Raw genomic sequence first — 14,345 nt, forward strand, 5'->3', positions numbered from 1 at the left:
CTTCTTAGACAAGAAGGAAACAGCATTTGAGAAGAGAGGCCTACATTTACAAACTATATATCAACAGTAAACATCACAAAGTGTCAAGGAATCCCAGGGAAATGGAAAAAGCTCCATTAGTCACTTTAGTATTTTGGTTCTGTTTCCCTATGAATGTCACTTAACCTCAGGCTCAGCACTGAGTCTGCAGAATAGAACTTCTGCCATACACGCTGCCTGATCAGTATTACACACTACCAATATTGGAGAAGCCAACAGCGGTGGTTTTCCGAACACTAAAATAATTATGTAAACTATGGAAAGAAGAAAAAATTTAGAATTGTTAAACTCTAATGTTCCACTGTTTACTGAATTTTGAGACTCCCACCCTACAGTTTCCCTATTTACAACATTCCAGACTGCCGCGCCTCTGTATAACACTCATCGTAAAGAGCTGGTATCTTACAAGAGCTGGGTGCATTCTCCTCCCTTATTATCCCATCGCCCTTCTGGGATTAGCTATTAACAGCAATATCCATTGCAGCAGACACAAGCACCTTGTAGAAGAAAGACTGTATTTCATAAAGGTTTTTGGAAGTTTAACTCTCACTTTTATAAGCATTTTTATTTTAAATTACAAAATGGATTTTTAGAAATGTCTCTTGTAATTTATATTAACAAGCTCCTTGCTGCTCCCCAAAGTAGACATGCCATATCTCAGCCCTTTTTTTGTTTGTCTTGTTTTGAAGCATGCCATATAATCTATGCCACATAAGCCATATGAGAGGTGGTAATATGTGCCAAATTGGTATACAGTGGAGTTTAGATTTGGATAATCCCTGAATTCCAAAGATGATACTTTCAGGGATTAGAACATTGTAGATTTCCCCCCTCTTTGTTCTCCTTGGTTTTAGGACTCACTCAGAAGTTCAAATGTAGTGCCAGTGCCAAGGTCAGCTCTGGTGCAAGAAGATGTGACCTGTGGCTCTGTCCAACTTATGGCTGCTTGCTTGCTCCCCAGGTACTTGTTCAGTGTGGCAGACTGTCAGCAAGGCAGTTCTGTTATAGAAGAAACACCTCAGGGCAAAACCCTTGAATATAAATACAGCATTCCCCACCCCAGTATTTTTCAAACCAGGTTCACGGTGTACTTTTTGAAACTGAAGTCACTTTGCCAGGCCATAAATGTAGCAAAAGCAGAGAGAGTGATAATCTCCCTGTCCATTTGTGTACACAGTTCAGCCGTGATATGAAAAGCTATATGATGGTACGCAGTGCTCCAGTCACAGTGACAGTCAGAGAAAGCTGCTGTAGCCTTGCCACCCCCTCGATATATACACAAGTAATAAGAGACTATGCAACTCCCATAAATCAGCTGTGAGATACATTACTGGAAGTGAAAGAAAACCCAGAGTCATGCCCCCGGTTCATTGCAGCTCAACTTTCTTAGCACTCAAGGGCCCCAGACTTTTGTTTTGAATCAGTGGTGGTGGCTGAAGATTTCTTTCAGCATGCTGAATGGTCTCCCCTGGCTGTTCACTGCTTGGTGAATGTTCATGAAAAGCATTGGGGAAAAGCTTGGTTACTCACTGAGGCAAGCAGTGATTTCATCTAGGTGGTGACAAGCAGACAGTCCCATTAATACTTCTGCTCTAAGAGATGAGGCTGGCCACAGTAGATAAGGATGTAGTTGGATCTGCTCTAGGACCCAACTTCAGATTTTTGCAAAGCCAAGTTCATCCCTGCTTGGAGTCTCTGGCATGCTGCGAGTGCAGCTATGCTCTGTTCCTCATGTGCAGTTTTGATTGAGTTGCTAAGTGCCAAAAAAGGTGGGAAAATCTAATCCTTGTCCTCTAGTGCCTCTGTAGGCTGGGTGGGCATTGCAAGCAGTCATGAGGCATTACATTAAGGCAAAACTTCTTTATCGTATTCTGAGGGACAGAGAAGAACTAAGGTCTGCTGCTGTCCCTGCAGCTGTGCTTAGCACCAGCATTTTAAGTAAAAGAGGAGGAAATATGAAAAAGTTTATAATTGAGGGCTTGTTCTACTTTTTACTTTTCCTAGAGAAATGTAGTTGTTGCTAATTTTATGATGAAGTTCTTCACACCTAGAAGAGGAGGTACTTTCTAATTCTCCAAACCTTGTCTGTAGAGATCTAATGCTTCTTCACTTACTTATGTGTCTTTGCATTGCTCTTAAGCAGATTGCATTAGGATGACCCCTGAAAAGACTGCAGAACTTCCCCCCACACACCCCACTCCCTTTGCTCTTTGTCATTCTTCTCAGTTGTCCGTAAGTCTCTGAAAATGCTACAAAGTGAAGTGACTTCAGGGCAGCAAGGCCCTTCCATGCTTTGCAGCACAGCTATGGTCCGGGCACTGGTTCCCTACAAGAGCAGAAGTAGGACTAATATTCAGGGATGAGAGAATCTCCACTGGAGAGACAGCTTGGGCATCCTTCAGAAGCATTTCTGTAATGTGTTCACAATGTTTGAGGAAGGGAAAGGCATCGTGAGGGGCCCTGATGGAAGGCTGTGGAGCGGGTGTTTCTGTAATGGTCAGCTCCATTGGCTGCATCTTCCCTCTTTTTTAGGAAAGCTCGCACTCTGAGCTGGGTTGTACGGGAGAAGCTTGTGTCAGGAGTTTCCTTGAGGGGAAAGGAAATCAGTTGTACAGTTGATGATGTACATGATATATGCAGTTTTGTTTCTGGGTTGGTTGTTTTGTGTTTGTTGTTTTTGTTTTTTTTTTTCTTTTTTTGTTTGGGGGTTAAATGATTTTTTTTTTTTTTTTAATGGTTTTAGGAATCTCTAAGGGGAACCTGTAAATCTGACACCTCTATTTATTTTGCCTTATTTTAGTTTGCTATGTTTGTATGTATACACTGCATTACAGCAAAGACTCTTGAGACCGTGCGAGGGCATTACACCAGCTAGACAGCCGGCATGGCCATTCTGCAGCAAGCTGAGCAGGGAATGGGGTGGTGTGGGAGCAGCTTTGGTGTGGGAAGGGAGGCAAGGAAGAACTTCACTTTTGCTTTCATAGGAATCACTCTGCCCTAATAATCATTGACTTGGAAAAGCATGTCTTTTAAAGCATGTGGTGAATTAATGCAAGTAGGTTATTTCAGAATACTTTCTAAAAACAACCATTTTCTTGTCATGAATCGTGGTGGGAATATTGAGAAGAGTTAAGCTACACAAATTTGCTAACTCAAATTTCAACCTCCAACTCAAATTCTGCATGTAATGCCAGAGAAGCTGGGTGAAATAGGTGTACAAGTATGGATTATACCCTTACCAGAGTTTACATGTTGGTGAGACAAACTGTGACAAGCCAAGGAAGAAAGGATTCCCTCTGATTTCGCTCTCCACTCTACTTCCTCAGAGTATCCGGGTAAGCAATGTTTTTTGGCTGTTTGGTTTTCTCTCTGTGGAGTCTCTAGCAATAACACATGTTTAGCTACAGCTCTTTGGCTTCTGTACCGAACTAGGAAGATTTCTGGTTGTCTGCCATTCAAACACTTAGCTGCTGTTGGCCACTCTTACTTTCCTTATCAAAGGTGGAAAAGGCCATCTTGAGTAACATAATTTGGCCAACTGAAAATATAGGTATAGATATTAAAGCTATTTACTGCTCTGAGTAGTTTGGATGAGCAGACTCTCCTAAAGCTGGCCAGATTATGCTGAGAAGGATGTCATTAGATTAAAAAGCTGTTATGGCACCTCATTTTGAGTCTGGATGCTTAACAGATATTCTAAACCAGTCTTCTGATACTGGTGTTAATGTGGAATAGATCCAGTATACCCAGTACAGTGTTTAACACCAACATTATTTAAAGCAACATCTGGATCAGAACTCCCCTTGTAAACAGCTTTAGCTGTTGAGAAGATGTTCTACAGAGCTTTCAAAGGGCTTGGTCCTTTCAGCTGTTCAACAGTTGGAGCTCTCACTCAGCTTGATCTAGAAAAGCCTCTATGACAGGCTACTGACAACCCACCCCCTCTACACTGCTTACCATCTTCAGTCTTGCCCCTAAACACTCTTTTCAAAAACCTTTGCTGTTTTAGGATTGTAGGAGGACATCAGGTACCTGAGCCACGCTCAATGCTTCTCCCTTCTAAACTGTATTCAGCCATTCTCCTCCTCTGCCAGCCTGCTCAGTTTGAAACTTCCAGATCATTTTTGGAGGTGTCCCTGCCTGCCGAGCTGGAAAGTATAGTGCTGCTTACTGATGTGGGAGGTTGTGTGCTGCTGTAATGCCTTGGCGTATCCTCATTTCTTAGTCAGTTTAAGACTATAAGTGAATTAAATGTACAAATCCTGTAGTGTCCTTTTTATCTGTATCTTTTTATAAGAATATACTGTAATACTAAAAAACAAAAGCAAAAAAATTAAAGATATATTGCCCCCACTGCGTCTCAGTAAATTTATTTGTAGTTGTATTTTCTGTGCTTTTGCTGGACAGCGTTACAGGTGAGTTGGAGTCTTAGTGCACTGTTTTTCTTGGCTCTGGGTCTTTCATTTTGATGGAGAGCACGTAGTTCTTCAGTGATGCAGTCACTGCAGAGCTGGTGAGAAACTTCAGAGATAGTTCTGGCAGGAAGGTAGAAGAGCATAGGGAACACTGGAGTTCACTTAAAGAACAAAAAAACCCACCACATCAATTTTGCTATCTCAGAGCTCGTAATCCACATGTGGACACACTCATACAACAGCATGTAAGGCTGCAGTGCTGGCCATAAACTTGCTTATCTGAGCAGCATCCTCAGAGGAAGAGTGTGAGTGAGAGGAGAAGAGGGTAAGAAAGGATGGCTTCAAAGGAAGGAGTTCAATAAGGCTAGATGAAAGGAATCCAGGAAAGCCAGCTTCAGGGACGTGGGAGGTGAGAGGGAGAGAAGTTGGGTACAGCACAGCGGGGCAAGCAGGAGGTATGTGAGGGCTGGGGCTAATTTGTGTGCACTTGAATAGTGGGTGAATCAAGGGACAAGCTAAAGAATTCCTTGGAGCTCAAGGGCAGAATGTTGTTTTTACTTTAGACACTCAGCATGCAGCTGTTTCACTTACACATTAATCTCCTTGTCTCTGATAACATAAATTGGTCACTGACAACATTCCTCCTTAAGCCACAAATTTTCATGGTTATCTGCTATCATGAAAGTGTGATGTTCTAACTGTGAGCTCTGGCAAATCTCATGCCTAGCTTAGATCAGGCTGCGCAGTATGTTTCTGCAGTACATGGGATCTCAAAGCCCCAGCTCTTGGTTGTGGCTCTCAGGTGGGAAGGACCATGGCAACGAGCAAAAGCAAATAGTGTATAATTGCTTGCACAGGTTGAGGGTGAATAGGCAGCAGGTGGGGCTCTGAGTGCTGTATGGACTCATTTTGTGTTGAAAGGGCTTTCAGATTCTCTGTTTTTGGTCAGATTCAGACTTGGCTGAGCCTGGCTACAAGGTTCTTGTTTTACAGATGCAAGGGAAGGCTGTTTCTGAAATCCATGTAAGATGTGAGTTTGGCAGAGGGAAGATGACAATACAGGAACCTACCTTGTCTCTTCTCTAGCAGCTGGGTTTCAGTAAAGAAGGCAAAGCCATTGCTTTTCCTGTTGTTGGAGATCAAGCCCAGCAACATTTGAATTCTAGCTGCACTGAGCAAACAAAGAGGTATCCTGGTTAAGTTATACGAAGATCTTTTTTTTCTTTTCTATTTTGACTGGTGTTGGAGAATGCAGTGAAGAGCTGCTGCTCTCCCCTACAGGGTAGCTTTGGTGCAGATGCTTCCTTTAATCTTCCCATCTGGCTTCTTGTGGCTATAGACTGCCGCTTTTCGTCACTGCTGTGTAGAAGCAAGGTAAGTGCCTTCTGGCTTTTCTTTCTGAGCAAAAATAGTGTCAGGGTTTTGCTGTCCTGAATGAGTGGCAGTGAGGAGGAGGATAAGGGGAGCTTTTCTGTCGTGCTGGGTAACTCTGAAGATCTATTATTCATTGGTTTCTCCTTTCTTTAACCTTTGGCTTCTGTTTAAACAAAGATGACTTTTATCTCTGTCATAGCAGATATAGTATCTTCTGGGAGAAATCTGCTTGGCCCTTGGGGAACTGCATTCTGTTGCCTGGTAACAAAATAATAAATTACTTTTGCCCTTTTCATCCCCCTCAGAAGTCCAAAATCTGAGTTTCAAGGTTGTTGAGCTAGATTTTGTTTATTTATTTAGTGTTTCTTTAGCTAAGGGGCTTCTTGCTGTTGTCTCTGAGACATAGTTGTTATTTATCTCTTCTTTGGTCAGACTTTCAGCAGGAGGGTCGTCTTTTATCTTTCTCTTTTTTCCTATCTCCATTGGTCTCAGTGCAGATTGGTTGGAGGAAATGAGGGTGATGCTGTTTGTAGACTGCTAAATTTTTTGTGGAAGGTGGGGTGTAATGCTCTGCTCTTCGGAACCTTAGTCTGGCAGAATGAATTTTTGTATAAGATAGAAATGTAGAGACCAATTAAGAAAGCTAAATGTCTTATTCAAATGTGCCTTCATGAGGGAAAGAAACAGAGGAGGAATAAAACAGGGTAGGATGTCAGTTTGGCATACCTGGTTTTTATCTTGATGTTTCCGGGCAAGAAGAAAAAAAAGGTATAAAAATGTATAATGAAATGCATATCAAGGTTAATTAAAGTAGTAGGGAGACTAACCAAAGTTTAGTGTGGATTTAGTTTGATTTCAAACACCAAACTATGGGTCGAGCCTATGAGAAGAAATTGTCACCTTGAGTATTCACTGTTATTTGAAAGCAGGGTGCTGAGTATGCCTTGTCTGAAGCTTATGCTTCCTCTTCCATGTGTCAGCTTCTTGCCTGGAAGGTTGGGACAGACATGTCTAATGTGTCCTCCTGGCTGCATGTGGTGGAATGAGGGTCTTTCCTGAATTCACCTGGGATCAGTGTGACTGCCCTGTCCCTCAGAGGCACTCGAGTTTCTTGAGGTATCCACAGACCCTTCACCTGGGTGAAGGTCCTCAAGGATCTCCTTCCAGTGCTGCCATTGTGCACAGAATCAGCTCTGATGCTGGATAAGTGGTTGGCAACTTGGCCTCTCAGAACTGCTGTTGCCTTTCTGGTCAATGGTTAACAGGGAGACAGAGCTAAAATATTCATCCCCACTCCCAAGTAATTCTTCTGTCTGTTTCAGAAAATGTGGTTTTATTTATTTTTATTTTTACAGTTATAAATCAAAATAGTATTGGAGTAGAATTCAGGCTTCAAAAATGATCTAGTAATAGAAATACCAATCATCCTCCCAGTGCTCCTTTGAAAGGAAAAAGCCTCTTAGAAAGGAAACACAAATAGGATTCTTCTAAAGGGTAAATTTTTGCTTTTTTAAGGACAAATATGTGTCCACCAATCTCACAGCTGAGCTCCCCTCTTTATTCCTGTGCTCAATTAATGAAGATCTTCCTAATTCAAAAGAAAAAACTCTTTCTAGCCATAATCAAAGTATGTGAAATGACATGAATGTGGTGAGTAGATCCATCTCCCTTACTGCCTCTCCCTGGGGTCTCCCGCAGTGTGTGGTCACTGGGGGTGACGAAAGAGGTGCCAGACAACCCTCCATGCCTGCTGTCAGTGCTCCTGCACCTGGGCAGCCACAAGTCTCTGCAGGACCAGAGCATACAAAAGAAGGCTACAAAGATGGCAAAGGGTCTGGAGGGCAAGACAGATGAGGAGCAGCTGAAGTCCTTGCTTTGTTCTTCCCAGAGCAGAGGAGGCAGAGGGAAGGCCTCATGGCGGCCTACAGCTTCCTTACCTCAGGAGGATTCGCTGCCCTTTCTCTGTGGCATCCTTGATATGAACATTCTTGCACACACTATGTTACTCTTGTAAAATAATGGTAACAGAACATCCCTTCTTCTGGTCTCTAGAATGTAAACTTTTACTTAAATACAGAGAAGGCCATTTCAGCAGCTCCAGAGCTGAAGCTGCCTCTGGAGCCAGCAGGGACACACAGCCTTTCACTGCAGAAGCAGCTCCAGAGCTGAAGCAGTATAACACTGGGACCTGAGCTAGCTGTGGCCTTTGGGATGCTGATTGTCTGCCAGCTCCCAGAATGTCAGTGCTGGGATGCAAAAGCAAGCATGTCTTGGACTTGCACCAGGGTCGAAGTGGGAGACTCCAGCTTGTCCCATATCTGAGATGTTGTCCTTGTGAGACAGCTGCCAGTTGCTGATCTGTTCCTAATTAATTGTCTCCCAGAGGGATGCTGACCAGCACATCCCAAACCCAAAGCAGGATGGGAGGAGGAAGGGGGCTAAATCAGATATTGAAGCAATTTCACTCTCTAATTTTTAACCCAAGCTGGCATCCTAATCCAGACAGGAAGGCAGCAGGAGTTTGGATAGGGATCAGTAGTCCTGACAGTGCGTTACAGAGCAGAATCAGTATAATTATGGGCAGATGGACATAATCACAGAAATAGCTGAGCTCTGATGAAGGGCAGGCTCTTTCCTAAGAGCTTCTTACAGGAATGATGGCCAACTCTCATTTCTCTTACTTCTGCCAGCAATTTCAATCAGCTCTGCAAGGAACTTTACTGTCACTGAATATTTCTGCCTTTTGTACTCACTGAAACTGAGGTGTCACCAGTGCAGGTGAATTTTTCTCCTTCTTAGGCAGGAAAGTGACATTTACATAAAGCAACTGGTACAAGCTGAGGGGCAGAAGCCACATCTGCTAAGAGTAACTTTGGTAATTTGATGGCAAATGTTGCTTTCTCCAGATGCATGACAGAGATGAAGAGTGCTTAGGCCTGCAGATCCATCTCCAGGTGCTCACTGCCTAGTGTACAGAGCAATGGGAAGGATGGATTGGTGTTCCCATCTGCAAACAATGACTTGAATAACTTAGCAAGCATGGTAATGTTGTTCTGGCCCAATGCTCTGTGGTCTGGTCCTCCTGGATCACAGTCCAGGCCTGTAGTGAAAGAACCGTGCTCTCCTTCCTTCCTGCCTTGGTCACAAGTGCTGTGTGATGCCAAGGGCCATCTATCTGCTCCCAGCTGAGGAGCAGAGCCTGTGCCCAGAGCAGGACATGGTGTTGAGGCCAAGGGGGTGCTGGTTTGTGTACCTGTGGATCAGGGGCTCTATGAGCATTCCAAGCATCATATTGATTCCGTTGCTGATCTGGGTCAGATTTCTCTTCTCTCACTCTATGTGAGCTCTATGGTACAGAGCAGTGAGATTTGGGGCCTATCCTCGCAGTCGCCTACTACACCCATGGCCCTCACTGACCTGCCTTTGCCATTCTCATGAACTACGCTTCCCAAACACCTGGGAAGTGCTCCTGCCCCTCACAGGGCCAGAGGCCTCAACCAGAGCCCTGCCTGTCCTTTGGAGAGCTTCAGCCACACGTGTGTGGAGACATCTTGTCTGAGGGATGAGGCTAAATGTAGGCCCCTGTAAAACCCCTGAACAGCAGCTCCACCACCAGCTGCTCCAACAGGCTGATGTACTTGTTTCCTAGTCGAGCTCCTTGCTGATGTAGACATGGCCTCTGTGCACATGTGTCAGCAGGGGAACAGGTGCCAAAAGCGTGTCAGCAGGGGAAATTCTTACTGGTGCCAGGCAAGGGTGGAGAAGCACTGGAGTTCTTCCCTTCTATAAATGGTTTTGGTGAAAACAGATTACAGCAGAGAGAGCTGGGTGAGGTTTGTGAAGAGACACGTGAGCTGGAGGAAGGTTTTGGCTAGATTAGATATAAGACAAAGACCATGAATGCAGCCTGTCCACACTAAATGTGAAAAGGCCACACACTGACATGTCAGATATCTGATGGGATGTCCTCTCTCCAGCAGCAGAGTGAGAGCATTCCTGGGGCCTTAGAGAAGCAAGTGCAATTACTCTTACTAAGGCCTTGTCCCATACTGTAGAACAGACACAGTTGCACCCCTGCTCTCATATGAAGTGACCCAAGCACCAGGGAGCTGCCACTCTTTTGGCTGAGGGCATGGGGAAAACTTGTCTGGTTCTGCAGCAGCTCAGTGGGTCTGGGGAGGCCCTGGGATGTGTGGAGACCTGCTCCTGCTGCTAGTGAAACATGGGAGTCCTTCCTTGCTTGCTCCTTATCCAGCCAGCTGGGTTTAATTTTAGAAACACAGTACTATCTTGGGGCATCTTTTTCCACGGAATGCAAGTCTTTAAGTAAATAAATAACAGCTTTGTCAAGGTGGAATGACAGCCCATAACCACACTGCAAAACACACACCAAGTGAGCTGAGCTCTGCTCCTCTTGCATGTGGAACTACTTTGTGCAGATACAGTGGCTACTCTGCCTCTCTCTCCTCCTTCGACCCCCTTCTGAGCTGGTCTTGTGCACTGATTAAAAAGAAATAAAAACACCTTGAAATATCAGCTTTGGAGAAGTGGAAATGAAAGCCCCTCCAGCTGCTGGGGTTCAACTAGAGTTCTCTGGCAGAGGTTTGTAAAAGCTAAGGTTTACCAGTGATCAGCTAAGCGTTACTGTCGATGCCTTAGCTGTGTCTGGGACATCCCATAAGGATGTGCTCTGAGGAATCCTAAGTGAGCAGTGAGGAAAACAGCAGGCTATAAAGATGAATGCAAGAAACTTGTGTTTAAATACCCCTCCCAGTCTGGCTGGCCAAGAGTCTTCAGCACGCAGTTGTGTTGCTTATGGCTGAGTGTCCTGGGTGTGTCTCTCAAAGCTCATTCACTGGCTGGAAAATCCTGTTAAAGTCATTTTACCAGCGCAAGAGCCCGTTTGCACCGCTCAGGTTCAGCAGCTCTGAGATGCCTGCATGGCATCTGTTGCATAAGGTCTTGGTAGCCCTGCGTCTCTGAATCAGCAAGGCGAGGTCTTCTCAGGCTCCCAGTCCGAGCAAGATCTTACTGTGATGGCCTTTCTCTGGTGGACCTAAAATCTGTAAGAGGGAACAAATGGTGTCAAAATTATCCGGACTGCTGTCTGCTTGCTTTGCTGCAAGCAGAGCAGATTTCCTCCTGCTGCTGGGACAATAAGGCACTGAGAAGACAGGATGCTGTGCTTCTAAGGAAATGAGGTCAGAAAAAACCATCTTGGGTGCAGTAGGAATTGGTAGAGGCCAACTGAGTGTGTCCTCAAAGCAGAAGGAGCAGATAGACTGTGCCTAATTACAGAGGTGTGAGTGAGCTCTGGCAGAGGCCTTTGTAGCAATCGGGTTTGAAATCTGTGGCTTGGAAAAAGTATTATGTAGTATCCTCATGTCATGTGCTGACAGGATGCTTGAAGAGGCTTTATTCTGGTCTTCCCATGTCTTGTGCTTTGTCCCACAGCCCTCAGCAGGAGCATTTTTGGGAGAAATAGGGATAGGTTCTGTGTGCCTCTTTGGGTTTAGTACTTAAATGTGCGGCAAGGCCTGGGGATTGCTGGCTGCCCCTTGGGCTGGCTGGTGGCTTCCCTTCTCCAAGCGCTGCCAGAGCAGGGAGGATTTTCCATAGACGTGGTACTGCCTGCTTCTCCTCAAACTGCCTGGTTGAGCCATCTCCTCTCCTCCTTGGCCTCAGCTTGAGGCTTTCACTGGTATCACTCATTTGGAGGGATTTTTTTCCCCCTAAACTCTAGTGAAGGCCCTTTCCTGAGGGGCCAGGCGAGCTCTGCCCATGTTCCCTGTAAGCCATGGATCACAGCAGCCCTGGCAGCAACTTCTGTTTCCACTGAACCCAATTAAGATCCAGTCTTGGCAGGATGGAGCCTTTGGAACTGCCAGCTGCAAAGGAGAGATGAGGCTTTGAGGGCAGCAAAAATTGCTCCCTCCCCTCTGCTCTGCTTATTTCTTGGATTTGAGCTGAGGATGGCCCCAAGAGCCCATCTACAGAAGCCAAGTGAGCCACACAGAGCTGAAACATTCCCATTCAGCATCCAGCCTGGGGTGGGGAAGCTCAGCTCTCCATAACACGAAGGCTGTGGGTGGCAGCCTTGAGGCAGCTTCAGGGGAAAGAGGACACAACCCCATGTGCTGCCCACGATGGCAGGAATTCCAGCTCATCTGGAACTTTGCACATGGGGAGACATGAGTGATGAAATGACCCCATTAGTTAATCAGGGTGTTCCTTAAGGACTTGGAAAGTGGCGGAAGGGGTCAGGTCTGTGCAAATGAAACCCCTCTTCCTAGCTCCGAGGAACAGAAGGTGCCCACCAGCTCCTTGCCCAGTGTGAGGCCATGCAGCTCTGCTGCTGCTGCTGGAGCTATGCCACAACTTGCACCAGCTGGTAACTGGCCCAGGGCACAGCTAATGGAGCAGCTGTGGATCTGCTAGCATATGTTTTTTCCAAGCATAATATTAACACAACTTTACAGTTGCCCGACCCTCTGCTGTCTCTCCCTCTTCCTTCCCTGCCCCCTGTCACTCATGTGCACCTTGCAGCCAAGCTGTCCTTGATGTTGGAACCAGAAACTTTGCTTTTGCTGGCCTTGCATCCTTTCAGCTATGTACCCTGAAACTGTCATGGGTATAGAAGAAAGCATTTCTGTTGCATTTATTTTTGAGGCTAAGTCTGTGCAGGAAGACCTTAGTAGGAGTATAGAGGTTTTCTGGTTTTGAGCAGACTCTCCAGACGTGGGTGATGGTCCCACCATTGCAGTCAGGCTGTGATTGAGAAGCTGAGCAATGCCTGGGGTTGTCATGCAGCTCTGCTTGAAGCAGCATCTTGGGGCATCTGGCCCTTAAACTTGCACTCAGCCATACTTAACCTCTGCTATTCTGGGATCTTTCTCCTCATCAAAGGAGCAAAAAGGCTGAGCTCAAAAATAGAGGTGCTAAAGTGAAGGCTTTCTAAACATGGCACTGGTGGCACAGAAGGTGAAGCTAGCTGGATTTATGCCTCAGCTAATGCTGTATAGAATTGTGGACACCAAATGAAAATCTGCTCTTATTATGACAGAGTGCATTGAGTTCACCCAAAGCCCTTCAGGCCCAGCTTGAGAGGAAGGCTTCAGCCACTCCACCCTGTGCCTTTCCAGGGAGCGTGCCAGGCACGTCACGAGGTTTGCCATCATCATAGCTTTTATAGTGCTCCTCAGATCACTTGATTTTGAGACCTACGTTGAGGCTTTGTCCTGAAGTCTCCCAAAAAAGCTTAGTCAGCCCACTGCACCCAGCAACTCCCATTTTCACATTTGCCGAAACGCTAAGCTGCTGTTGGAATAAAGCTGTCGAAAGTGGAGGGAGGTAAACCATGTTTTCATTGAACTAATTAGCAGTCCTGTGTCCTGGCCAAAGCACACACTATGTTACAGCCATTTTTAAGCTGTTACATGCCTGCCTTACTGTTGCTGAGCCAGCCAGGAGCTGCCAGCTATGGGCCAAGGAGGGGTGGGATGGAGGGCCGGATTCTGTTCACTCAAATCCCACGTGAAGCTGAGTAACCTCAGTGACTTAGAGGAAGAATTACTGCAGGTCACCACTGGCTTAGAATAGCTAAAATTTTCTTCCCATTTTTAGTGTTCAGCTGTTGTTGCTTTTAAGGTCTGGTTTTATGTGCTTCTCATTCTGAAAGAGGTCCCTATTTTACTTACGGCCTAGCTTTTGCTAGCTTATCCTTTTAGTACTTTGCATCCAATTTTTTTCCAGGGCAGTCTCAGGGTGGGGTGACTGGCCTCAGGATGTGGCCAGGAAGGAAAGAAGCTTGCCTGCCACAAAAGACACAGGCTGGATTGGCAGGGAAAAGACAATAAAACACAGATGGGAAATTAGCTGGGACAAATGAGTTTCCAGGAGAGGATAAAAGATGTGCTGTAAGGGCAAGGAATTCTTGCTTTGTGTTCCAGTTGCATTTGGCATGTAAAGCGTTAGTGGCATGACTTGCCCTTATGGTATCTTCCAGAAAGACATGGTAGGCTCGTTGCTTTACTGCATTTTGAGCTGTCAAAAGTCTAGGACCTGTTTCCTAATCTGGAATCAGAAAGTGGATGTAAAGTACTGTGCTGTAGTCTCAGGGTAAGCAGCATTTTGAGGCTGTGCCTGATGGGAGACTTTCCAGCAGTACGGTCACAGTCTCAGCCCTCTTGCACAGTGCCTGCTGTTGGCTTCCTATGGGGCTGCACTGAGCAACAAGATACAGCAATCTGCTCCACCAATGCTACTTCCTACCGGCCTTCCAGATAGCAAACAAGGTGAGATCTCTCCTGGCATCTCAGCTGGATCAGAAAGGGAACCTCCATTACAACCTTCACTGTTCAGGAGGGATGGACTTGTATACAGGCCATTCGTGGGCGTTCATTTCAGTGTGTGGCCGCTTAGGCTAAGAAGGAAAATGGGTGAGGTGCATTTATTATAGTTATATGCATCCCCTGATATGTAATCAGAGAAGTGGGAGGCAGCAGGGTTAAAGGTGAA

The sequence above is a fragment of the Lagopus muta genome, chromosome 2 (assembly GCF_023343835.1).
Source record: "Lagopus muta isolate bLagMut1 chromosome 2, bLagMut1 primary, whole genome shotgun sequence".
In the NCBI taxonomy this organism is placed as follows: Eukaryota; Metazoa; Chordata; class Aves; order Galliformes; family Phasianidae; genus Lagopus; species Lagopus muta.